General features: G+C 46.3%; 7 non-coding genes and 34 pseudogenes across 7 annotated transcripts; all 41 read right to left on the bottom strand.

Moving 5' to 3' along the window:
- Window positions 1-273: 273 nt before the first annotated feature.
- On the bottom strand, window positions 274-392 carry LOC148263134 (5S ribosomal RNA; annotated as a pseudogene).
- A 209-nt stretch (window positions 393-601) lies between these two features.
- Window positions 602-720, bottom strand: LOC148263133 (5S ribosomal RNA; annotated as a pseudogene).
- A 559-nt stretch (window positions 721-1,279) lies between these two features.
- Window positions 1,280-1,398, bottom strand: LOC148263132 (5S ribosomal RNA; annotated as a pseudogene).
- Window positions 1,399-1,956: 558 nt separating this feature from the next.
- On the bottom strand, window positions 1,957-2,075 carry LOC148263131 (5S ribosomal RNA; annotated as a pseudogene).
- Window positions 2,076-2,247: 172 nt separating this feature from the next.
- On the bottom strand, window positions 2,248-2,366 carry LOC148263130 (5S ribosomal RNA; annotated as a pseudogene).
- Window positions 2,367-2,788: 422 nt separating this feature from the next.
- Window positions 2,789-2,907, bottom strand: LOC148263129 (5S ribosomal RNA; annotated as a pseudogene).
- A 561-nt stretch (window positions 2,908-3,468) lies between these two features.
- LOC148263128 (5S ribosomal RNA) lies at window positions 3,469-3,587 on the bottom strand. Its single transcript, XR_015820702.1, has one exon. It is a non-coding gene; the product is annotated as a 5S ribosomal RNA (ribosomal RNA).
- Window positions 3,588-3,792: 205 nt separating this feature from the next.
- Window positions 3,793-3,911, bottom strand: LOC148263127 (5S ribosomal RNA; annotated as a pseudogene).
- Window positions 3,912-5,017: 1,106 nt separating this feature from the next.
- On the bottom strand, window positions 5,018-5,136 carry LOC148263126 (5S ribosomal RNA). Its single transcript, XR_015819633.1, has one exon. It is a non-coding gene; the product is annotated as a 5S ribosomal RNA (ribosomal RNA).
- A 563-nt stretch (window positions 5,137-5,699) lies between these two features.
- LOC148263125 (5S ribosomal RNA) lies at window positions 5,700-5,818 on the bottom strand (annotated as a pseudogene).
- A 209-nt stretch (window positions 5,819-6,027) lies between these two features.
- On the bottom strand, window positions 6,028-6,146 carry LOC148263124 (5S ribosomal RNA; annotated as a pseudogene).
- Window positions 6,147-7,386: 1,240 nt separating this feature from the next.
- Window positions 7,387-7,505, bottom strand: LOC148263123 (5S ribosomal RNA; annotated as a pseudogene).
- Window positions 7,506-7,714: 209 nt separating this feature from the next.
- On the bottom strand, window positions 7,715-7,833 carry LOC148263122 (5S ribosomal RNA; annotated as a pseudogene).
- Window positions 7,834-8,395: 562 nt separating this feature from the next.
- On the bottom strand, window positions 8,396-8,514 carry LOC148263121 (5S ribosomal RNA). Its single transcript, XR_015819708.1, has one exon. It is a non-coding gene; the product is annotated as a 5S ribosomal RNA (ribosomal RNA).
- Window positions 8,515-8,724: 210 nt separating this feature from the next.
- LOC148263120 (5S ribosomal RNA) lies at window positions 8,725-8,843 on the bottom strand (annotated as a pseudogene).
- An 881-nt stretch (window positions 8,844-9,724) lies between these two features.
- On the bottom strand, window positions 9,725-9,843 carry LOC148263119 (5S ribosomal RNA). The gene has a single exon (XR_015819823.1). It is a non-coding gene; the product is annotated as a 5S ribosomal RNA (ribosomal RNA).
- A 207-nt stretch (window positions 9,844-10,050) lies between these two features.
- LOC148263118 (5S ribosomal RNA) lies at window positions 10,051-10,169 on the bottom strand. The gene has a single exon (XR_015820659.1). It is a non-coding gene; the product is annotated as a 5S ribosomal RNA (ribosomal RNA).
- Window positions 10,170-10,374: 205 nt separating this feature from the next.
- Window positions 10,375-10,493, bottom strand: LOC148263117 (5S ribosomal RNA; annotated as a pseudogene).
- Window positions 10,494-11,052: 559 nt separating this feature from the next.
- On the bottom strand, window positions 11,053-11,171 carry LOC148263116 (5S ribosomal RNA; annotated as a pseudogene).
- A 209-nt stretch (window positions 11,172-11,380) lies between these two features.
- On the bottom strand, window positions 11,381-11,499 carry LOC148263115 (5S ribosomal RNA; annotated as a pseudogene).
- A 203-nt stretch (window positions 11,500-11,702) lies between these two features.
- On the bottom strand, window positions 11,703-11,820 carry LOC148263114 (5S ribosomal RNA; annotated as a pseudogene).
- A 558-nt stretch (window positions 11,821-12,378) lies between these two features.
- On the bottom strand, window positions 12,379-12,497 carry LOC148263113 (5S ribosomal RNA; annotated as a pseudogene).
- Window positions 12,498-12,706: 209 nt separating this feature from the next.
- On the bottom strand, window positions 12,707-12,825 carry LOC148263112 (5S ribosomal RNA; annotated as a pseudogene).
- A 204-nt stretch (window positions 12,826-13,029) lies between these two features.
- On the bottom strand, window positions 13,030-13,147 carry LOC148263111 (5S ribosomal RNA; annotated as a pseudogene).
- Window positions 13,148-13,708: 561 nt separating this feature from the next.
- On the bottom strand, window positions 13,709-13,827 carry LOC148263110 (5S ribosomal RNA; annotated as a pseudogene).
- A 209-nt stretch (window positions 13,828-14,036) lies between these two features.
- Window positions 14,037-14,155, bottom strand: LOC148263109 (5S ribosomal RNA; annotated as a pseudogene).
- Window positions 14,156-14,359: 204 nt separating this feature from the next.
- On the bottom strand, window positions 14,360-14,477 carry LOC148263108 (5S ribosomal RNA; annotated as a pseudogene).
- A 560-nt stretch (window positions 14,478-15,037) lies between these two features.
- LOC148263107 (5S ribosomal RNA) lies at window positions 15,038-15,156 on the bottom strand. The gene has a single exon (XR_015820651.1). It is a non-coding gene; the product is annotated as a 5S ribosomal RNA (ribosomal RNA).
- Window positions 15,157-15,711: 555 nt separating this feature from the next.
- LOC148263106 (5S ribosomal RNA) lies at window positions 15,712-15,830 on the bottom strand (annotated as a pseudogene).
- A 562-nt stretch (window positions 15,831-16,392) lies between these two features.
- On the bottom strand, window positions 16,393-16,511 carry LOC148263105 (5S ribosomal RNA; annotated as a pseudogene).
- A 209-nt stretch (window positions 16,512-16,720) lies between these two features.
- Window positions 16,721-16,839, bottom strand: LOC148263104 (5S ribosomal RNA; annotated as a pseudogene).
- An 883-nt stretch (window positions 16,840-17,722) lies between these two features.
- On the bottom strand, window positions 17,723-17,841 carry LOC148263103 (5S ribosomal RNA; annotated as a pseudogene).
- Window positions 17,842-18,045: 204 nt separating this feature from the next.
- On the bottom strand, window positions 18,046-18,164 carry LOC148263102 (5S ribosomal RNA; annotated as a pseudogene).
- A 560-nt stretch (window positions 18,165-18,724) lies between these two features.
- On the bottom strand, window positions 18,725-18,843 carry LOC148263101 (5S ribosomal RNA; annotated as a pseudogene).
- A 557-nt stretch (window positions 18,844-19,400) lies between these two features.
- On the bottom strand, window positions 19,401-19,519 carry LOC148263100 (5S ribosomal RNA; annotated as a pseudogene).
- A 560-nt stretch (window positions 19,520-20,079) lies between these two features.
- On the bottom strand, window positions 20,080-20,198 carry LOC148263099 (5S ribosomal RNA; annotated as a pseudogene).
- Window positions 20,199-20,403: 205 nt separating this feature from the next.
- On the bottom strand, window positions 20,404-20,522 carry LOC148263098 (5S ribosomal RNA; annotated as a pseudogene).
- Window positions 20,523-21,438: 916 nt separating this feature from the next.
- LOC148263097 (5S ribosomal RNA) lies at window positions 21,439-21,557 on the bottom strand (annotated as a pseudogene).
- Window positions 21,558-21,761: 204 nt separating this feature from the next.
- Window positions 21,762-21,880, bottom strand: LOC148263096 (5S ribosomal RNA; annotated as a pseudogene).
- Window positions 21,881-22,409: 529 nt separating this feature from the next.
- LOC148263095 (5S ribosomal RNA) lies at window positions 22,410-22,528 on the bottom strand. Its single transcript, XR_015820327.1, has one exon. It is a non-coding gene; the product is annotated as a 5S ribosomal RNA (ribosomal RNA).
- A 202-nt stretch (window positions 22,529-22,730) lies between these two features.
- On the bottom strand, window positions 22,731-22,849 carry LOC148263094 (5S ribosomal RNA; annotated as a pseudogene).
- Between the last annotated feature and the right edge of the window lie 119 nt (window positions 22,850-22,968).

Genomic DNA, 22,968 nt, shown 5'->3' with positions numbered 1-22,968 from the left:
CGCCCAAGCACCCTTACCTACGGAGTTCTGATAGAATCCGTTGCATTAGTACTGGTATGATCGCACTTGTTTCATTCTGCGCTGTAAATACATACACTTTTTTCCTTCCCTCCCCCTCCCATCAATTGTTTCCTTGTGTGTTCACACTGCACCTCTCCTTCTCCTTCTAAAATCGATTAAAATGCCCCTACTTCTTGACTCACATTTGCATATAAACCAGCGGACCCTAGTTCCAGTCGGGCGTAACGTCGAACGACCCGCCTGAAAAAAAAATTGGTGCGGAACGAGGACTTCCCAAGAGGTCACCCACCCGAGTACTACTCTCGCCCAAACACACTTAACTGCGGAGTTCTGATGGGATCCGGTGCATTAGTGCTGGTATGATCGCACCTGTTTAATTTCACGCTGCAAATACATAAACTCCTTCTCCTTTCTTCCCCCTCCCGTCATTTGTTTACTTGTGCGTGCGCACTGTACCTCTCGTTCTCGTTCAAATATCAAGTAAAATGCCACGGCGCCGTGACTCACATTTGCGAATAAATCTGCGGACCATAATTAAAGTCGCGCGTAATGTCGAACGGCACATCTGAAAAAAAGAAAATGGGTGCAACACGAGAACTTCCCACGAGTTAACCCATCATTGTACTACTTTCGCCAAAGCACACTTAACTGCGGAGTTCTGATGGGATCCGATGCATTTGTGCTGGTATGATCGCACCTGTTTAATTTCGCGCTGCAAATACATACACTCATTCCCCTTTCTTCCCCCTCCCGTCATTTGTTTCCTTTTGCGTGCGCACTGCACCTCCCGTTCTCGTTCTAATATCAAGTAAAATGCCACGGTGCCGTGACTCACATTTGCGAATAAACCTGAGGACCATAATTCAAGTCCCGCGTAACGTCGAAAGAATCATCTGCAAAAAAATGGGTGCAACACGAGTACTTCACAAGAAAATGGGTGAAATATAAGGACTTCGCAGGAGGTAACCCATGCTAGTACTACTCTCGCCCAAGCACCCTTACCTACGGAGTTCTGATAGAATCCGTTGCATTAGTGCTGGTATGATCGTACCTGTTTCATTTCGTGCTGAAAATACATACACTCCTTCTCCTTCCCTCCCCCTCCCATCAATTGTTTCCTTGTGCGTTCACACTGCACCTCTCATTCTCGTTCTAATATCGATTAAAATGCCCCTGCTTATTGATTCACATTTGCGTATAAACCAGCGGACCCTAGTTCCAGACGCGCGTAACGTCGAACGACCCGTCTGAAAAAAAATTGGTGTGACACGAGGACTTCCCATGAGGTCACCAATCCGAGTACTACTCTCCCCAAAGCACACTTAACTGCGGAGTTCTGATGGGATCTGGTGCATTAGTGCTGGTATGATCGCACCTGTTTAATTTTGCGCTGCAAATAGATAAACTCCTTCTCCTTTCTTCCCCCTCCCGTCATTTGTTTCCTTGTGCATGCGCACTGCACCTCCCGTTCTCGTTCTAATATCAAGTAAAATGCAACGGCACCGTGACTCACATTTGAGAATAAACCTGAGGACCATAATTCAAGTCGCGTGTAACGTCGAAAGAATCATCTGCAAAAAAATGGGTGCAACACGAGGATTTCACAAGAAAATGGTGAAATATAAGGACTTCGCAGGAGGTAACCCATGCTAGTACTACTCTCGCCCAAGCACCCTTACCTACGGAGTTCTGATACAATCCGTTGCATTAGTGCTGGTATGATCGTACCTGTTTCATTTCGTACTGAAAATACAAACACTCCTTCTCCTTCCCTCCCCCTCCCATCGATTGTTTCCTTGTGCGTTCACACTGCACCTCTCCTTCTCATTCTAAAATCGATTAAAATACCCCTGCTTCTTGACTCACATTTGCGTATAAACCAGCGGACCCTAGTTCCAGTCGCGCGTAACGTCGAACGACCCATCTGAAAAAAATTTGGTGCGACACGAGGACTTCCCAGGAGGTCACCCATCCGAGTACTACTCTCGCCCAAACACATTTAACTGCGGAGTTCTGATGGGATCCGGGGCTTTAGTGCTAGTATTATCGCACCTATTTAATTTTGCGCTGCAAATACATACACTCATTCTCCTTTCTTCCCCCTCCCGTCATTTGTTTCCTTGTGCGTTAACACTTCACCTCTCATTCTCGTTCTAATATCGATTAAAATGCCCCTGCTTATTGACTCACATTTGCGTAACGTCGAACGACCCGTCTGAAAAAAAATTGGTGCGACACGAGGACTTCCCAGGAGGTCACCCATCCGAGTACTAATCTCTCCCAAGCACACTTAACTGCGGAGTTCTGATGGGATCCGTTGCAATAGTGCTGGTATGATCGCACCCGTTTAATTTTGTGCTCCAAATACATTAACTCATTCCCCTTTCTTCCCCCTCCCGTCATTTGTTTCCTTGTGCGTGCGCACTGCACCTCCCGTTCTCGTTCTAATATCAAGTAAAATTCTACAGCGCCGCGACTCACATTTGCGAATAAACCTGAAGACCATAATTCAAGTCGCGCGTAACGTCGAAAGAATCATCTGCAAAAAAATGGTTGCAACACGAGGACTTCACAAGAAAATGGGTGAAATATAAGGACTTCGCAGGAGGTAACCCATGCTAGTACTACTCTCGCCCAAGCACCCTTACCTACGGAGTTCTGATACCATCCGTTAAAATGCCCCTGCTTCTTGACTCACATTTGCGTATAAACCAGCGGACCCTAGTTCCAGTCGCGCGTAAAGTCGAACGACCTATCTGGAAAAAAATTGTTGCGATACGAGGACTTCCCAGGAGGTCACCCATCCGAGTACTAATCTCGCCCAAACACACTTCACTGCGGAGTTCTGATGGTATCCGGTGCAATAGTGCTGGTATGATCGCACCCGTTTAATTTTGCGCTGCAAATACATAAACTCATTCCCCTTTCTTCCCCCTCCCGTCATTTGTTTCCTTGTGCGTGCGCACTGTACCTCCCGTGCTCGTTCTAATATCAAGTAAAATGCTACGGTGCCGTGACTCACATTTGCGAATAAACTTGAGGACCATAATTCAAGTCGCACGTATCGTCGAAAGAATCATCTGCAAAAAAATGGGTGAAACACGAGGACTTCCTAAGAAAATGGGTGAAATATAAGGACTTCGCAGGAGATCACCCATGCTAGTGCTACTCTCGCCCAAACACCCTTAACTTGCGGAGTTCTGATAGAACCCGTTGCATTGGTGTTGGTATGATTGCTCATGTTTCATTCTGCGCTGCAAATACATACACTTTTTCTCCCTCCATCCCTCCTCCCTTCATTTGTTTCCTTGTGCATACACTCTGCATCTCTCCTTCTCGTTCTAATATCAAGTAATATGCCCCGGCACCGTGACTCACCTTTGCAAATGAACTAGCGGTTTATAATTCCATTCGCGCTTAACGTCGAACAACCCATCCGAAAAAAAATATGTGCAACACGAGGGCTTCCCAAGTGGTCACCCATCCGAGTACTACTCTTGCCCAGGCACACTTAACTGCGGAGTTCTGATGGGATCCGGAGCTTTAGTGCTGGTATGATCGCACCTGTTTAATTTCGCACTATAAATACATACACTCCTTCTCCTTTCTTCCCCCTCCCGTCATTTGTTTCCTTGTGCGTTCACACTTCACCTCTCATTCTCATTCTAATATCGATTAAAATGCCCCTACTTCTTGACTCACATTTATGTATAAACCAGCGGACCCTAGTTCCAGACGCGCATACCATCGAACGACCCGTCTGAAAAAAAATTGGTGGGACACGAGGACTTCCCAGGAGGTCACCCATCCAAGTACTAATCTCGCCCAAGCACACTTCACTGCGGAGTTCTGATGGGATCCGATGCATTAGTGCTGGTATGATCGCACCAGTTTAATTTCGCGCTGCAAATACATAAACTCATTCCCCTTTCTTCCCCCTCCCGTCATTTGTTTCCTTGTGCGTGCGCACTGCACCTCTCGTTCTCGTTCTAATATAAAGTAAAATGCTACAGCGCCGTGAATCACATTTGCGAATAAACCTGAGGACCATAATTCAAGTCGCGAGTAACGTCGAAAGAATCATCTGCAAAAAAATGGGTGCAACACGAGGACTTCACAAGAAAATGGGTGAAATATAAGGACTTCGCAGGAGGTAACCCATGCTAGTACTACTCTCGCCCAAGCACCCTTACCTACGGAGTTATGATACAATCCGTTGCATTAGTGCTGGTATGATTGCACCTGTTTCATTTCGTGCTGAAAATACATACACTCCTTCTCCTTCCCTCCCCCTCCCATCAATTGTTTCTTTGTGCTTTCACACTGCACCTCTCCTTCTCGTTCTAATATCGATTAAAATGCCCCTGCTTCTTGACTCACAATTGCGTATAAACCAGCGGACCCCAGTTCCAATCGCGCGTAACGTCGAACGATCCGTCTGAAAAAAAATTGGTGCGACACGAGGACTTCCCCTTTCTTCCCCCTCCCGTCATTTGTCTCCTTATGTGTGCGCACTACACCTCCCGTGATCGTTCTAATATAAAGTAAAATGCTACGGTTCCGTGACTCACATTTGCGAATAAACCTGAGGACCATAATTCAAGTCGCGCGTATCGTCAAAAGAATCATCTGCAAAAAAATGGGTGCAACACGAGGACTTCCTAAGAAAATGGGTGAAATATAAGTACTTCGCAAGAGGTCACCCATCCTAGTGCTACTCTCGCCCAAGGACCCTTAACTTACGGAGTTCTGATAGAATCCGTTGCATTGGTGCTTGTATGATTGCTCATGTTTCATTCTGCGCTGCAAATATATACACTTTTTCTCCCTCCATCCCCCCTCCTGTCATTTGTTTCGTTGTGCGTGCACTCTGCATCTCTCCTTCTCGTTCTAATATCGATTAAAATGCCCCTGCTTCTTGACTCACATTTGTGTATAAACCAGCGGAACCTAGTTCCAGTCGCGCTTAACGTCGAACGACCCGTCTGAAAAAAAATTAGTGCGACACGAGGACTTCCTAGGAGGTCACCCATCCGAGTACTACTCTCGCCCAAGCACACTTAACTGCGGAGTTCTGATGGGATCCGGTGCATTAGTGCTGGTATGATCGCACCTGTTTAATTTCGCGCTGCAAATACATAAACTCCTTCTCCTTTCTTCCCCCTCTCGTCATTTCTTTCCTTGTGCGTGCGCACTGCACCTCCCGTGCTCGTTCTAATATCAAGTAAAAGGCTACGGTGCGGTGACTCACATTTGCGAATAAACCTGAGGACCATAATTCAAGTCGCGCGTATCGTCGAAAGAATCATCTGCAAAAAAATGGGTGCAACACGAGGACTTCCTAAGAAAATGGGTGAAATATAAGGACTTCGCAGGAGGTCACCCATCCTAGTGCTACTCTCGCCCAAGCACCCTTAACTTGCGGAGTTCTGATAGAATCCGTTGCATTAGTGCTAGTATGATTGCTCATGTTTCATTCTGCACTGTAAATACATACACTTTTTCTTCCTCCATCCCCCCTCCCGTCATTAGTTTCCTTGTGCGTGCACTCTGTATCTCTCTTTCTCTTTCTAATATCGATTAAAATGCCCCTGCTTCTTGACTCGCATTTGCGTATGAACCAGTGGACTGTAGTTCCAGTCAAGCGTAACGTCGAACGACCTGTCTGAAAAAAAAAATTAGTGCGACAAGAGGACTTCTCAGGAGGTCACCCATCCGAGTACTACTCTCGCCCAAACACACTTAACTGCGGAATTCTGATGGGATCCGGTGCATTAGTGCTGGTATGATCGAACCTGTTTAATTTCGCGCTGCAAATACATAAACTCCTTCTCCTTTCTTCCCCCTCCCGTCATTTGTTTCCTTGTGCGTGCGCACTGCACCTCTCGTTCTCGTTCAAATATCAAGTAAAATGCCACAGCGCCGTGACTCACATTTGCGAATAAATCTGCGGACCATAATTAAAGTCGCGCGTAACGTCGAACGACACATCTGAAAAAAAGAAAATGGGTGCAACACGAGAACTTCCCAGGAGGTAACCCATCATTGTACTACTTTCGCCAAAGCACACTTAACTGCGGAGTTCTGATGGGATTAGTTGCATTTGTGCTGGTATGATCGCACCCGTTTAATTCTGCGCTGCAAATACATAAACTCCTTCTCCTTTCTTCCCCCTCCCGTCATTTGTTTCCTTGTGCGTGCGTACTGCACCTCCCGTGCTCGTTCTAATATCAAGTAAAATGCTACGGTGCCGTGACTCACATTTGCGAATAAACTTGAGGAGCCTAGTTCCAGTCGCGCGTATCGTCGAAAGAATCATCTGTAAAAAAATGGGTGCAACACGAGGACTTCCTAAGAAAATGGGTGAAATATAAGAACTTCGTAGGAGGTCACCCATCCTAGTGCTTCTCTCGCCTAAGCGCCCTTAACTTGCGGAGTTCTGATAGAATCCGTTTCATTGGTGCTGGATGATTGCTCATGTTTCATTATGTGCTACAAATACATAAACTTTTTCTCCCTCCATCCCCCCTCCCGTCATTTGTTTCCTTGTGCGTGCACTCTGCATCTCTATTTCTCGTTCTAATATCAATTAAAATGCCCCTGCTTCTTAACTCACATTTGCGTATAAACCAGTGGACCCTAGTTCCAGTCGCGCGTAACGTCGAACGACCCGTCTGAAAAAATAAATTAGTGCGACACGAGGACTTCCCAGCAGGTCACCCATCCGAGTACTACTTTCGCCTAAGCACACTAAAATGCGAAGTTTTGATGAGATCCGGTGCATTAGTGCTTGTATGATCGCAACTGTTTGATTTTGCGCTGCAAATACATAAACTCATTCCCCTTTCTTCCCCCTCCCGTCATTTGTTTCCTTGTGCGTGCGCACTGCACCTCCCGTTCTCGTTCTAATATCAAGTAAAATACTACAGCGACGTGACTCACATTTGTGAATAAACCTGAGGACCATAATTCAAGTCGCGCATAACGTCGAAAGAATCATCTGCAAAAAAATGAGTGCAACACGAGGACTTCACAAGAAAATTGGTGAAATATAAGGACTTCGTAGGAGGTTACCCATGCTAGTACTACTCTCGCCCAAGCACCCTTACCTACGGAGTTCTGATAGAATCCGTTGCATTAGTGCTGGTATGATCGCACCTGTTTCATTTCGTGCTTAAAATACATACACTCCTTCTCTTTCCCTCCCCCTCCCATCAATTGTTTCCTTGTGCGTTCACACTGCACCTCTCCCTCTCGTTCTAATATGGATTAAAATGCCCCTACTTCTTGACTCACATTTGCGTATAAACAAACGGACCATAGTTCCAGTCGCGCGTAACGTGGAACGACCCGTCTGAAAAAAAATTGGTGCGACACGAGGACTTACCAGGAGGTCACCCATCCGAGTACTACTCTCGCCCAAGCGCACTTAACTGCGGAGTTCTGATGGGATCCGATACATTAGTGCTGGTATGATCGCACCCGTTTAATTCCGGGCTGCAAATACATAAACTCCTTCTCCTTTCCTCCCCCTCCAGTCATTTGTTTCCTTGTGCGTGCGCACTGCACCTCTCGTTCTCGTTCAAATATCAAGTAAAATGCCACGGCGCCGTGACTCACATTTGCGAATAAATCTGCGGACCATAATTAATTTCGCGCGTAACGTCGAACGGCACATCTGAAAAAAAGAAAATGGGTGCAACACGAGAACTTCCCAGGAGGTAACCCATCATTGTACTACTTTCGCCAAAGCACACTTAACTGTGGAGTTCTGATGGGATCAGTTGCATTTGTGCTGGTATGATCGCACCCGTTTAATTCTGCGCTGCAAATACATAAACTCCTTCTCCTTTCTTCCCCCTCCCGTCATTTGTTTCCTTGTGCGTGCGTACTGCACCTCCCTTGCTCGTTCTAATATCAAGTAAAATGCTACGGTGCCGTGACTCACATTTGCGAATAAACTTGAGGACCATAATTCAAGTCACGCGTATCGTCGAAAGAATCATCTGTAAAAAAATGGGTGCAACACGAGGACTTCCTAAGAAAATGGGTAAAATATAAGGACTTCGCAAGAGGTCACCCATCCTAGAGCTACTCTCGCCCAAGTACCCTTAACTTGCGGAGTTCTGATAGAATCCGTTGCATTGGTGCAGGTATGATTGCTCATGTTTCATTCTGTACTGCAAATACATACACTTTTTCTCCCTCCATCCCCCCTCCCGTCATTTGTTTCCTTGTGCGTGCACTCTGCATCTCTCCTTCTCGTTCTAATATCGATTAAAATGCCCCTGCTTCTTGACTCACATTTGCGTATAAACCAGTGGACCCTAGTTCCAGTCGCTCGTAACGTCGAATGACCCGTCTGAAAAAAAAATTAGTGCGACACGAGGACTTCCCAAGAGGTCACCCATCCGAGTACTACACTCGCCCAAGCACACTTAACTGCGGAGTTCTGATGGGATCCGGTGCAATAGTGCTGGTATGATCGCACCCGTTTAATTTTGCGCTGCAAATACATAAACTCTTTCTCCTTCCATCCCCCCTCCCATCATTTGTTTCCTTGTGCATGCACTCTGCGTCTCTCTTTCTCGTTCTAATATCAAGGAATATGCCCCGGCACCGTGACTCACATTTGCGAATAAATCTGCGGACCATAATTAAAGTCGTGCGTAACGTCGAACGGTACATCTGAAGAAAAGAAAATGGGTGCAACACGAGAACATCCCAGGAGGTAACCCATCATTGTACTACTTTCGCCAAAGCACACTTAACTGCGGAGTTCTGATGGGATCCGGTGCATTTGTGCTGGTGTGACCGCACCTGTTTAATTTCGTGCTGAAAATACATACACTCCTTCTTCCCTCCCCCCCTCCCATCATTTGTTTCCTTGTGCGTTCACACTGCACCTCTCTTTCTCGTTCGAATATTGATTAAAATGCCCCTGATTCTTCACTCACATTTGCGTATAAATCAGCGGACCATAGTTCCAGTCGCGCGTAACGTCGAACGACCCATCTAAAAAAAATTATTACGATACAAGGACTTCCCGAGAGGTCACCCATCTGAGTACTACTCTCGCCCAAGCACTCTCAACTGCAGAGTTCTGATGGGATCCAGTGCATTAGTGCTGCTATGATGCCACTTGTTTAATTTTACGCTTCAAATACATACACTCCTTCTCTTTTCTTCCTCCTCCCGTCATTTATTTCCTTGTGCGTGCGCACTGCACCTTCCATACTCGTTCTAATATCAAGTAAAATGCCACAGCGCCGTGACTCACATTTGCGAATAAACCTGCAGACCATAAATCAACTCGCGCGTAATGTCGAAAGAATCATCTGGAAAAAAATAGGTGCAACACGAGGACTTCACAAGAAAATGGGTGAAATATAAGGACTTCGCAGGAGGTAGCCCATGCTAGTACTACTCTCGCCCAAGCACCCTTACCTACGGAGTTCTGATAGAATCCATTGCATTAGTGCTGGTATGATTGCACCTGTTTCATTTCGTGCTGAAAATACATACACTCCTTCTCCTTCCTTCCCCCTCCCATCAATTGTTTCCTTGTGCGTTCACACTGCACCTCTCATTCTCATTCTAATATCGATTAAAATGCCCCTGCTTCTTGACTCATATTTGCGTATAAACCAGCGGACCCTAGTTCCAGTCCTGCGTAACGTCGAACGACCCGTTTGAAAAAAAATTGGTGCGACACGAGGACTTCCCAAGAGGTCACCCATCCAAGTACTACTCTCGCCCAAGCACACTTAACTGCGGAGTTCTGATGGGATCCGGTGCATTAGTGCTGGTTTGATCGCACCAGTTTAAGTTTGCGCCGCAAATACATAAACTACTTCTCTGTTCTTCCCCCTCCCGTCATTTGTTTCCTTGTGCGTTCACACTTCACCTCTCATTCTAGTTCTAATATTGATTAAAATGCCCCTGCTTCTTGACTCATGTTTGCGTATAAACCAGCAGACCCTAGTTCAATTCGCGCGTAACGTCGAACAACCCATCCGAAAAAAAAAATAGGTACAACACGAGGGCTTCCCAGGTGGTGACCCATCCGAGTACTACTCTCGCCCAAGCACACTTAACTGCGGAGTTCTGAAGGGATCCGGAGCTTTAGTGCTGGTATGATCGCACCTGTTTAATTTCGCACTGCAAATACATACACTCCTTCTCCTTTCTTCCCCCTCCCGTCATTTGTATCCTTGTGCGTTAACACTACACCTCTCATTCTCATTCTAATATCGATTAAAATGCCCCTGCTTGTTGACTCACATTTGCGTATAAACCAGCGGACCCTAGTTCCAGACGCGCGTAACATCGAACGACCCGTCTGAAAAAAAATTAGTGCGACACGAGGACTTCCCAGGAGGTCACCCATCCGTGTACTAATCTCGCCCAAGCACACTTAACTGCGGAGTTCTTATGGGATCCGGTGCAATAGTGCTGGTATGATCGCACCCGTTTAATTTGGCGCTACAAATACATAAACTCATTCCCCTTTCTTCCCCCTCCCGTCATATGTTTTCTTGTGCGTGCGCACTGCACCTCCCGTTCTCGTTCTAATATCAAGCAAAATGCCACGGTGCCGTGACTCACATTTGCGAATAAACCTGGGGACCATAATTCAAGTCGGGCGTAACATCGAAAGAATCATCTGCAAAAAAATGGGTGCAACACGAGGACTTCACAAGAAAATGGGTGAAATATAAGGACTTCGCAGGAGGTAACCCATGCTAGTACTACTCTCGCCCAAGCACCCTTACCTACGGAGTTCTGATAGAATCCGTTGCATTAGTGCTGGTATGATCGCACTTGTTTCATTTCTTGCTGAAAATAAATACACTCCTTCTCCTTCCTTCCCCCTCCCATCAATTGTTTCCTTGTGCGTTCACACTGCACCTCTCCTTCTCGTTCTAATATCGATTAAAATGCCTCTGCTTCTTGACTCACATTTGCGTATAAACCAGCGGACCCTAGTTCCAGTCGCACGTAACGTCGAACGACCCGTTTGAAAAAAAATTGGTGCGACACGAGGACTTCCCAGGAGATCACCAATCCGAGTACTACTCTCGCCAAAGCACACTTAACTGCGGAGTTTTGACGGGATCCGGTGCATTAGTGCTGGTATGATCGCACCCCTTTAATTTCGCGCTGCAAATACATAAACTCCTTCTCCTTTCTTCCCCCTCCCGTCATTTGTTTCCTTGTGCGTGCGCACTGCACCTCTTGTTCTCGTTCAAATATCAAGTAAAATGCCACGGCGCCGTGACTCACATTTGCGAATAAATCTGCGGACCATAATTAAAGTCGCACGTAACGTCGAACGACACATCTGAAAAAAAGAAAATGGGTGCAACACGAGAACTTCTTAGGAGGTAACCCATCATTGTACTACTTTCGCCAAAGTACACTTAACTGCAGAGTTCTGATGGGATCCGGTGCATTTGTGCTGGTGTGACCGCACCTGTTTAATTTCGTTCTGAAAATACATACACTCCTTCTTCCCTCCCCCCTCCCATCATTTGTTTCCTTGTGCGTTCACACTGCACCTCTCCTTCTCGTTCTAATATCGATTAAAATGCCCCTGATTCTTGACTCACATTTGCGTATAAGCCAGCGGACCATAGTTCCAGTTGCGCGTAACGTCGAACGACCCATCTGAAAAAAAATTGTTGCGATACGAGGACTTCCCAAGAGGTCACCCATCCGAGTACTAATCTCGCCCAAGCACACTTAACTGCAGAGTTCTGATGGGATCTAGTGCATTAGTGCTGGTATGATGCCACTTGTTTAATTTTGCGCTTCAAATACATACAATCCTCTTTTCCTCCTCCTCCAGTCATTTGTTTCCTTGTGCGTGCGCACTGCACCTCCCGTACTTGTTTTAATATCAAGTAAAATGCTACGGCGCCGTGACTCATATTTGCGAATAAACCTGCGGACCATATATCAAGTCACGCGTAACGTCGAAAGAATCATCTACAAAAAGATGGGTTCAACACGAGGACCTCTCAAGAAAATGGGTGAAATATAAGGACTTCGCAGGAGGTCACCCATCTGAGTACTTTTTTCGCCCAAGCACCCTTAACTGCGGAGTTCTGATAGAATCTGTTGCATTAGTGCTGGTATGATCCCTCATGTTTCATTCTGCACTGCAAATACATACACTCTTTCTCCTCCCATCCCCCCTCCCGTCATTTATTTCCTTGTGCGTGCACTCTGCATCTCTCTTTCTCGTTCTAATATCAAGTAATATGCCCCGGCACCGTGACTCACCTTTGCAAATGAACCAGCGGTTTATAATTCCATTCGCGTATAACGTCGAATAACCCATCCGAAAAAAAATAGGTGCAACACGAGGGCTTCCCAGGTGGTCACCGATCCGAGTACTACTCTCACCCAAGCACACTTAACTGCGGAGTTCTGATGGGATCCGTGGCTGTAGTGCTGGTATGATCGCACCTGTTTAATTTCGCGCTGCAAATACATACACTCCTTCTCCTTTCTTCCCCCTCCCGTCATTTGTTTCCTTGTGCGTGTGCACTGCACCTATCGTTCTCGTTCAAATATCAAGTAAAATGCCACGACGCCGTGACTCACATTTGCGAATAAATCAGCGGACCATAATTAAAGTCGCGTGTAACGTCGAACGGCACATCTGAAAAAAAGAAAATGGGTGCAACACGAGAACTTCCTAGGAGGTAACCCATCATTGTACTACTTTCGCCAAAGCACACTTAACTGCGGAGTTCTGATGGGATCCGGTGCATTAGTGTTGGTGTGACCACACCTGTTTAATTTCGTGCTGAAAATACATACACTCCTTCTTCCCTCCCCCCCTCCCATCATTTGTTTCCTTGTGCGTTCACACTGCACCTCTCATTCTCGTTCGAATATTGATTAAAATGCCCTTGATTCTTGACTCATATTTGCGTATAAACCAGCGGACCATAGTTCCAGTCGCGCATAACGTCGAACGACCCATCTGAAAAAAAATTGTTGCGATACGAGGACTTCCCAAGAGGTCACCCATCTGTGTATTACTCTCGCCCAAGCACACTTAACTGCAGAGTTCTGATGGGATCCAGTGCATTAGTGCTGGTATGATGCCACTTGTTTATTTTTGCGCTTCAAATACATACACTCATTCTCTTTTCTTCCTCCTCTCGTCATTTGTTTCCTTGTGCGTGCGCACTGCACCTCCTGTACTCGTTCTAATATCAAGTAAAATGCCACGGCACCGTGACTCACATTTACGAATAAACCTGCAGACCATAAATCAAGTCGCGCGTAACGTCGAAAGAATCATCTGCAAAAAGATGGGTGCAACACGAGGACCTCCCAAGAAAATAGGTGAAATATAAGGACTTCGAAGGAGGTCACCTATCCGAGTACTTTTCTCGCCCAAGCACCCTTAACTGCGGAGTTCTGATAGAATCCGTTGCATTAGTGCTGGTATGATCCCTCATGTTTCATTCTGCACTGCAAATACATACACTCTATCTCCTCCCATCCCCCCTCCCGTCATTTGTTTCCTTGTTCGTGCACTCTGCATCTCTCTTTCTCATTCTAATATCAAGTAATATGCCCCGGCACCGTGACTCACCTTTGCAAATGAACCAACGGTTTATAATTCCATTCACGCATAACGTCGAACAACCCATCCGAAAAAAAATAGGTGCAACACGAGGGCTTCCCAGGTGGTCACCGATCCGAGTACTACTCTCGCCCAAGCACACTTAATTGCGGAGTTCTGATGGGATCCGGGGCTGTAGTGCTGGTATGATCGCACCAGTTTAATTTCGCGCTGCAAATACATACACTCCTTCTCCTTTCTTCCCCCTCCCGTCATTTGTTTCCTTGTGCGTGTGCACTGCACCTATCGTTCTCGTTCAAATATCAAGTAAAATGCCACGACGCCGTGACTCACATTTGCGAATAAATCAGCGGACCATAATTAAAGTCGCGTGTAACGTCGAACGACACAGCTAAAAAAAAGAAAATGGGTGCAACACGAGAACTTCCCAGGAGGTAACCCATCATTGTACTACTTTCGCCAAAGCACACTTAACTGCGGAGTTCTGATGGGATCCGGTGCATTTGTGCTTGTGTGACCGCACCTGTTTAATTTCGTGCTGAAAATACATACACTCCTTCTTCCCTCCCCCCCTCCCATCATTTGTTTCCTTGTGCGTTCACACTGCACCTCTCCTTCTCGTTCTAAAATCGATTAAAATGCCCCTGATTCTTGACTCACATTTGCGTATAAACCAGCGGACCATAGTTCCAGTCGCGCGTAACGTCGAACGACCCATCTGAAAAAAAATTGTTGCGATACGAGGACTTCCCAAGAGGTCACCCATCCGAGTACAACTCTCGCCCAAGCACTCTCAACTGCAGAGTTCTGATAGGATCCAGTGCATTAGTGCTGGTATGATGCCACTTGTTTAATTTTGCGCTTCAAATACATACACTCCTTCTCTTTTCTTCCTCCTCTAGTCATTTGTTTCCTTGTGCGTGCGCACTGTACCTCCCGTACTCGTTATAATATCAAGTAAAATGCCACGGCGTCGTGACTCAAATTTGCGAATAAACCTGCGGACCATAAATCAAGTCGCGCGTAACGTAGAAAGAATCATCTGCAAAAAGATGGGTGCAACACGAGAACCTCCCAAGAAAATGGGTGAAATATAAGGAGTTCGCAGGAGGTCACCCATCCGAGTACTTTTCTCGCCCAAACACCCTTAACTGCGGAGTTCTGATAGAATCAGTTGCATTAGTGCTGGTATGATCCCTCATGTTTCATTCTGCACTGCAAATACATACACTCTTTCTCCTTCCATCCCCCCTCCCGTCATTTGTTTCCTTGTGCGTGCACTCTGATCTCTCTTTCTCGTTCTTATATCAAGTAATATGCCCCAGCACCGTGACTCACCTTTGCAAATGAACCAGCGGTTTATAATTCCATTCGCGCGTAACGTCGAACAACCCATCCGAAAATTCATAGGTGCAACACAAGGGCTTCCCAGGTGGTCACCCATCCGAGTACTACTCTCACCCAAGCACACTTAACTGCAGAGTTCTGATGGGATCCGGAGCTTTAGTGCTGGTATGATCGCACCTGTTTAATTTTACGCTGCAAATACATACACTCCTCCTTTCTTCCCCCTCCCGTCATTTGTTTCCTTGTGCGTTCACACTTCACCTCTCATTCTCGTTCTAATATCGATTAAAATGCCCCTGCTTCTTGACTCACATTTGCGTATAAACCAGCGGACCCTAGTTCCAGACACGCTTAACGTCGAACGACCCGTCTGAAAAAAAATTGGTGCGACACGAGGATTTCACAAGAAAATGGGTGAAATATAAGGACTTCGCAGGAGGTAACCCATGCTAGTACTACTCTCGCCCAAGCACCCTTACCTACGGAGTTCTGATAGAATCCATTGCATTAGTGCTGGTATGATTGCACCTGTTTCATTTCGTGCTGAAAATACATACACTCCTTCTCCTTCCTTCCCCCTCCCATCAATTGTTTCCTTATGCATTCACACTGCACCTCTCCTTCTCGTTCTAATATCGATTAAAATGCCCTGCTTTTTGACTCACATTTGCGTATAAACCAGCGGACCCTAGTTTCAGTCGCGTGTAACGTCGAACGACCTGTCTGAGAAAAAATTGGTGCGACACGAGAACTTCCCAGGAAGTCACCCATCCGAGTACTAATCTCGCCCAAGCACACTTAACTGCGGAGTTCTGATGGGATCTGATGCATTAGTGTTTGTATGATTGCATCCGTTTAATTTCGCGCTGCAAATACATAAACTCCTTCTCCTTTCTTCCCCCTCCCGTCATTTGTTTCCTTGTGCGTGCGCACTGCACCTCTCGTGCTCGTTCTAATATCAAGTAAAATGCTACGGTGCCGTGACTCACATTTGCGAATAAACCTGAGGACCATAATTCAAGTCGCGCGTATTGTCGAAAGAATCATCTGCAAAAAAATGGGTGCAACACGAGGACTTCCTAAGAAAATGGGTGAAATATAAGGACTTCGCAGGAAGTCACCCATCCTAGTGCTACTCTCGCCCAAGCACCCTTAACTTGCGGAGTTCTGATAGAATCCGTTGCATTGGTGCTGGTATGATTGCTCATGTTTCATTCTGCGCTGCAAATACGTACACTTTTTCTCCCTCCATCCCCCTTCCCGTCATTTGTTTCCTTGTGCGTGCACTCTGCATCCCTCTTTCTCGTTCTAATATCGATTAAAATTCCCCTACTTCTTGACGCACATTTGCGTATAAACCAGCGGACCCTAGTTGCAGTCGCGCGTAACGTCGAACGACCCGTCTGAAAAAAAAATTAGTACGACACGAGGACTTCCCAAGAGGTCACCCATCCGAGTACTACTCTCACCCAAGCACACTTAACTGCGGAGTTCTGATGGGATCAGGTGCATTAGTGCTAGTATGATCGAACCTGTTTAATTTCGCGCTGCAAATACATAAACTCCTTCTCCTTTCTTCCCCCTCCCGTCATTTGTTTCCTTGTGCGTGCGCACTGCACCTCTCGTTCTCGTTCAAATATCAAGTAAAATGCCACGGTGCCATGACTCACATTTACGAATAAATCTGCGGACCATAATTAAAGTCGCGCGTAACGTCGAAGGGCACATCTGAAAAAAAGAAAATGGGTGCAACACGAGAACTTCCCAAGAGGTAACCCATCATTGTACTACTTTCGCCAAAGCACACTTAACTGCGGAGTTCTGATGGGATCCGGTGCATTTGTGCTGGTGTGACCGCACCTATTTATTTTCGTGCTGAAAATACATACACTTCTTCTTCCCTCCCCCCTCCCATCATTTGTTTCCTTGTGCGTTCACACTGCACCTCTCCTTCTCGTTCTAATATCGATTAAAATGCCTCTGATTCTTGACTCACATTTGCGTATAAACCAGTGGACCATAGTTCCAGTCGCGCGTAACGTCGAACGACCCATCTGAAAAAAAATTGTTGCGATACGAGGACTTCTCAAGAGGTCACCCATCCGAGTACTACTCTAGCCCAAGCACACTTAACTGCATAGTTCTGATGGGATCCAGTGCATTAGTGCTGGTATGATGCCACTTGTTTAATTTTGCGCTTCAAATACATACACTCCATCTCTTTTCTTCCTCCTCCCGTCATTTGTTTCCTTTTGCGTGCGGACTGCACCTCCCGTTCTCGTTCTAATATCAAGTAAAATGCCACGAGGCCGTGACTCACATTTGCGAATAAACCTGCGGACCATAAATCAAGTGGCGCGTAACGTCGAAAGAATCATCTGCAAAAAGATGGGTGCAACAAGAGGACCTACCAAGAAAATGGGTGAAATATAAGGACTTCGCAGAAGGTCACCCATCTGAGTACTTTTCTCGCCCAAGCACCCTTAACTGTGGAGTTCTGATAGAATCCATTGCATTAGTGCTGGTATGATCCCTCATGTATCATTCTGCACAGCAAATACATACACTCTGTCTCATTCCATCCCCCCTCCCGTCATTTGTTTCCTTGTGCGTGCACTCTGCATCTCGCTTTCTCGTTCTAATATCAAGTAATATGCCCAGGCACCGTGACTCACCTTTGCAAATGAACCAGCTATTTATAATTCCATTCGCGCGTAACGTCGAATAACCCATCCGAAAAAAAAATAGGTGCAACACGGGGGCTTCCCAGGTGGACACCTATCCGAGTACTACTCTCGCCCAAGCACACTTAACTGCGGAGTTCTGATGGGATCCGGAGCTTTAATGCTGGTATGATCGCACCTATTTAATTTCGCGCTGCAACTACATACACTCCTACTCCTTTCTTCCCCCTCCCGTCATTTGTTTCCTTGTGCGTTCACACTTCACCTCTCATTCTCGTTCTAATATCGATTAAAATGCCCCTGCTTCTTGACTCACATTTGCGTATAAACCAACGGACCCTAGTTCCAGACGTGCGTAACGTCGAACGACTCGTCTGAAAAAAATTGGTGCGACACGAGGATTTCCCAGAAGGTTAACCATCCGAGCACTAATCTCGCCCAAGCACACTTAACTGCGGAGTTCTGATGGGATCCGGGACTTTAGTGCTGGTATGATCGCACCTGTTTAGTTTCGCGCTGCAAATACATACACTCCTTCTCCTTTCTTCCCCCTCCCGTCACTTGTTTCCTTGTGCGTTCACACTTCACCTCTCATTCTCGTTCTAATATCGATTAAAATGCCCATGCTTCTTGACTCACATTTGTGTATAAACCAGCGGACCCTAGTTCCAGACGCGCGTAACGTCGAACGACCCGTCTGAAAATAAATTTGTGCGACACGAGGACTTCACAAGAAAATGGGTGAAATATAAGGACTTCACAGGAGGTAACCCATGCTAGTACTACTCTCGCCCAAGCACCCTTACCTACGAAGTTCTGTTAGAATCCGTTGCATTAGTGCTGGTATGATCGCACCTATTTCATTTCGTGCTGAAAATACATACACTCTTTCTCCTTCCCTCCCCCTCCCATCAATTGTTTCCTTGTGCGTTCACACTGCACCTCTCCTTCTCGTTCTAATATCGATTAAAATGCCCTTGCTTCTTGAGTCACAATTGCATATAAACCAGCGGACCCCAGTTCCAGTCGCGCGAAACGTCGAATGACCCGTCTGAAAAAAAAATTGGTGCGACACGAGGACTTTCCAAGAGGTCACCCATCCGAGTACTACTCTCTCCCAAGCACACTTAACTGCGGACTTCTGATGGGATCCGGTGCATTAGTGCTGGTGTGATCGCACCCGTTTAATTCCACGCTGCAAATACATAAACTCCTTCTCCTTTCTTCCCCCTCCCGTCATTTGTTTCCATATGCGTTCACACTTCACCTCCCGTGCTTGTTCTAATATCAAGTAAAATGCTACGGTGCCGTGACTCACATTTGCGAATAAACCTGAGGACCATAATTTAAGTCGCGCGTATCGTCGAAAGAATCATCTGCAAAAAAATGGGTGCAACACGAGGAATTCCTAAGAAAATGGGTGAAATATAAGGACTTCGCAGGAGGTCACCCATCCTAGTGCTACTCTCGCCCAAGCACCCTTAACTTGCGGAGTTCTGATAGAATCCGTTGCATTGGTGCTGGTATGATTGCTCATGTTTCATTCTGCGCTGCAAATACATACACTTTTTCTCCCTCCATCCCCCCTCCCGTCATTTGTTTCCTTGTGCGTGCACTCTGCATCTCTCCTTCTCGTTCTAATATCGATTAAAATGTGCTTCTTGACTCACATTTGCGTATAAACCAGCGGACCCTACTTCTAGACGCGCGTAACGTCGAACGACCCGTCTGAAAAAAGATTGGTGTGACACTAGGACTTCCCAGGAGGTCACCCATCCGAGTACTAATCTCACCCAAGCACACTTCACTGTGGAGTTCTGATGGGATCCGGTGCATTAGTGCTGGTATGATAGCAACTGTTTAATTCTGCGCTGCAAATACATACACTCCTTCTCTTTTCTTCCTCCTCCCGTTATTTATTTCCTTGTGCGTGTGCACTGCACCTCCCGTACTCGTTCTAATATCAAGTAAAATGTCACGGCGCCGTGACTCACATTTGCGAATAAACCTGCGGACCATAAATCAAGTTGCGCGTAACGTCGAAAGAATCATCTACAAAAAGATGGGTGCAACACGAGGACCTCCCAAGAAAATGGGTGAAATATAAGGACTTCGCAGAAGGTCACCCATCCGAGTACTTTTCTCGCCCAAGCACCCTTAACTGCGGAGGTCTGATAGAATCCGTTGCATTAGTGCTGGTATGATCCCTCATGTTTCATTCTGCACTGCAAATACATACACTCTTTCTCCTCCCATCCCCCTCCCATCATTTGTTTCCTTGTGCGTGCACTCTACATCTCTCTTTCTCGTTCTAATATCAAGTAATATGCCCCGGCACCGTGACTCATCTTTGCAAATGAACCAGTGGTTTATAATTCTATTCGCGCGTAACGTCGTACGACCCATCTGAAAAAAAAATTAGTGCGACACGAGGACTTCCCAGGAAGTCACCCATCCGAGTACTACGCTCGCCCAAGCACACTTAACTGCGGAGTTCTGATGGGATCCGGAGCTTTAGTGCTGGTATGATCGCACCTATTTACTTTCGCGCTGCAAATACATACACTCGTTCTCCTTTCTTCCCCCTCCCGTCATTTGTTTCCTTGTGCGTTCACACTTCACCTCTCATTCTCGTTCTAATATCGATTAAAATGCCCCTGCTTCTTGACTCACATTTGTGTATAAAGCAGCAGACCCTAGTTCCAGACGCGCTTAACGTCGAACGACCCGTCTGAAAAAAAATTTGTGCAACACGAGGACTTCCCAGGAGGTCACCCATCCGAGTATTAATCTCGCCCAAGCACACTTCACTGCGGAGCTCTGATGGGATCCGGTGCATTAGTGCTGGTATGATCGCACCTGTTTAATTTCGCGCTGCAAATACATAAACTCATTCCCCTTTCTTCCCCCTCCCGTCATTTGTTTCCTTGTGCGTGCGCACTGCACCTCCTGTTCTCGTTCTAATATCAAGTAAAATACTACAGCGCCGTGACTCACATTTGCGAATAAACCTGAGGACCATAATTCAAGTCGCGCGTAACATCGAAAGAATCATCTGCAAAAAATGGGTGCAACACGAGGACTTCACAAGAAAATGGGTGAAATATAAGGACTTCCCAGGAGGTAACCCATGCTAGTACTACTCTCGCCAAAGCACCCTTACCTACGGAGTTCTGATAGAATCCGTTGCATTAGTGCTAGTATGATCGCACCTGTTTCATTTCGCGCTGCAAATACATACACTCCTTCTCCTTTCTTTCCCCTCCCGTAATTTGTTTCCTTGTGCGTGCGCACTGCACCTCCCTTTCTCGTTCTAATATCAAGTAAAATGGTACAGCACTGTGACTCACATTTGCGAATAAACCTGAGGACCATAATTCAAGTCGCGCGTAACGTCGAAAGAATCATCTGCAAAAAAATGGGTGCAACACGAGGACTTCACAAGAAAATGGGTGAAATATAAGGACTTCCCAGGAGGTAACCCATGCTAGTACTAATCTCGCCCAAGCACCCTTACCTACGGAGTTCTGATAGAATCCTTTGCATTAGTGCTGGTATGATCGCACCTGTTTCATTTCGCGCTGCAAATACATAAACTCCTTCTCCTTTCTTCCCCCTCCCGTGATTTTTTTCCTTATGCGTGCGCACTGCACCTCTCGTTCTCGTTCAAATATCAAGTAAAATGCCACGGCGCCGTGACTCACATTTGCGAATAAATCTGCGGACCATAATTAAAGTCGCGCGTAACGTCGAACGGCACATCTGAAAAAAAGAAAATGGGTGCAACACGAGAACTTCCCAAGAGGTAACCCATCATTGTACTACTTTCGCCAAAGCACACTTAACTGCGGAGTTCTGATGGGATCCGGTGCATTTGTGCTGGTGTGACCACACTTGTTTAATTTCGTGCTGAAAATACATAAACTCCTTCTTCCCTCCCCCCCTCCCATCATTTGTTTCCTTGTGCGTTCACACTGCACCTCTCCTTCTCGTTCTAATATCGATTAAAATGCCCCTGATTCTTGACTCACATTTGTGTATAAACCAGCGGACCATAGTTCTAGTCGCAAGTAACGTCGAACGACCCGTCTGAAAAAAAATTGATGCGAAATGAGGACTTCCCATGAGGTCACCCATCCGAGTACTACTCTCGCCCAAGCACACTTAACTGCAGAGTTCTGATGGGATCCGGTGCATTAGTGTTGGTATGATTGCACCTCTTTAATTTCGCGCTAAAAATACATAAACTCCTTCTCCTTTCTTTCCCCTCCCGTCATTTGTTTCCTTGTACGTGCACACTGCACCTACCGTGCTCGTTCTAATATCAAGTAAAATACTACGGTGCCGTGACTCACATTTGCGAATAAACTTGAGGACCATAATTCAAGTTGCGCGTATCGTCGATAGAATCATCTGTAAAAAAATGGGTGAAATATAAGGACTTCGCAGGAGGTCACTCATCCGAGTACTTTTCTCGCCCAAGCACCCTTAACTGCGGAGTTCTGATAGAATTCGTTGCATTAGTGCTGGTATGATCCCTCATGTTTCATTCTGCGCTGCAAATACATACACTCTTTCTCCTCCCATCCCCCCTCCCGTCATTTGTTTCTTGTGCGTGCACTCTGCATCTCTCTTTCTTGTTCTAATATCAAGTAATATGCCCCGGCACCGTGACTCACCTTTGCAAATGAGCCAGCGGTTTATAATTCCATTCGCGCGTAATGTCGAACAACCCATCCGAAAAAACATAGGTGCAACACGAGGGCTTCCCAGGTGGTCACCCATCCGAGTACTACTCTCGCCCAAGCACACTTAACTGCGGAGTTCTGATGGGATCCGGGGCTTTAGTGCTTGTATGATCGCACCTCTTTAATTTCGCGCCACAAATACATACACTCCTCATTTCTTCCCCCTCCCGTCATTTGTTTCCTTGTGCGTTCACACTTCACCTCTCATTCTCGTTCTAATATCGATTAAAATGCCCCTGCTTCTTAACTCACATTTGCATATAAACCAGCTGACCCTAGTTCCAGACGCGCGTAACGTCGAACGACCAGTCTGAAAAAAAATTGGTGCGACACGAGGACTTCCCAGGAGGTCAACCATCCGAGTACTAATCTCGCACAAGCACACTTAACTGCGGAGTTCTGATGGGATCCGGTGCATTAGTGCTGGTATGATCGCACCTGTTTAATTTCGCACTGCAAATACATAAACTCATTCCCCTTTCTTCCCCCTCCCGTCATTTCTTTCCTTGTGGGTGCGCACTGCACCTCCCGTGCTCGTTCTAATATCAAGTAAAATGCT

This window comes from Carica papaya, chromosome 5, assembly GCF_054855325.1.
Source record: "Carica papaya isolate Zhongbai chromosome 5, ASM5485532v1, whole genome shotgun sequence".
Taxonomy (NCBI): Eukaryota; Viridiplantae; Streptophyta; class Magnoliopsida; order Brassicales; family Caricaceae; genus Carica; species Carica papaya.
Note: the sequence above shows the minus strand (reverse complement) of the source record. Positions and strands in the feature narration are given on the sequence as shown.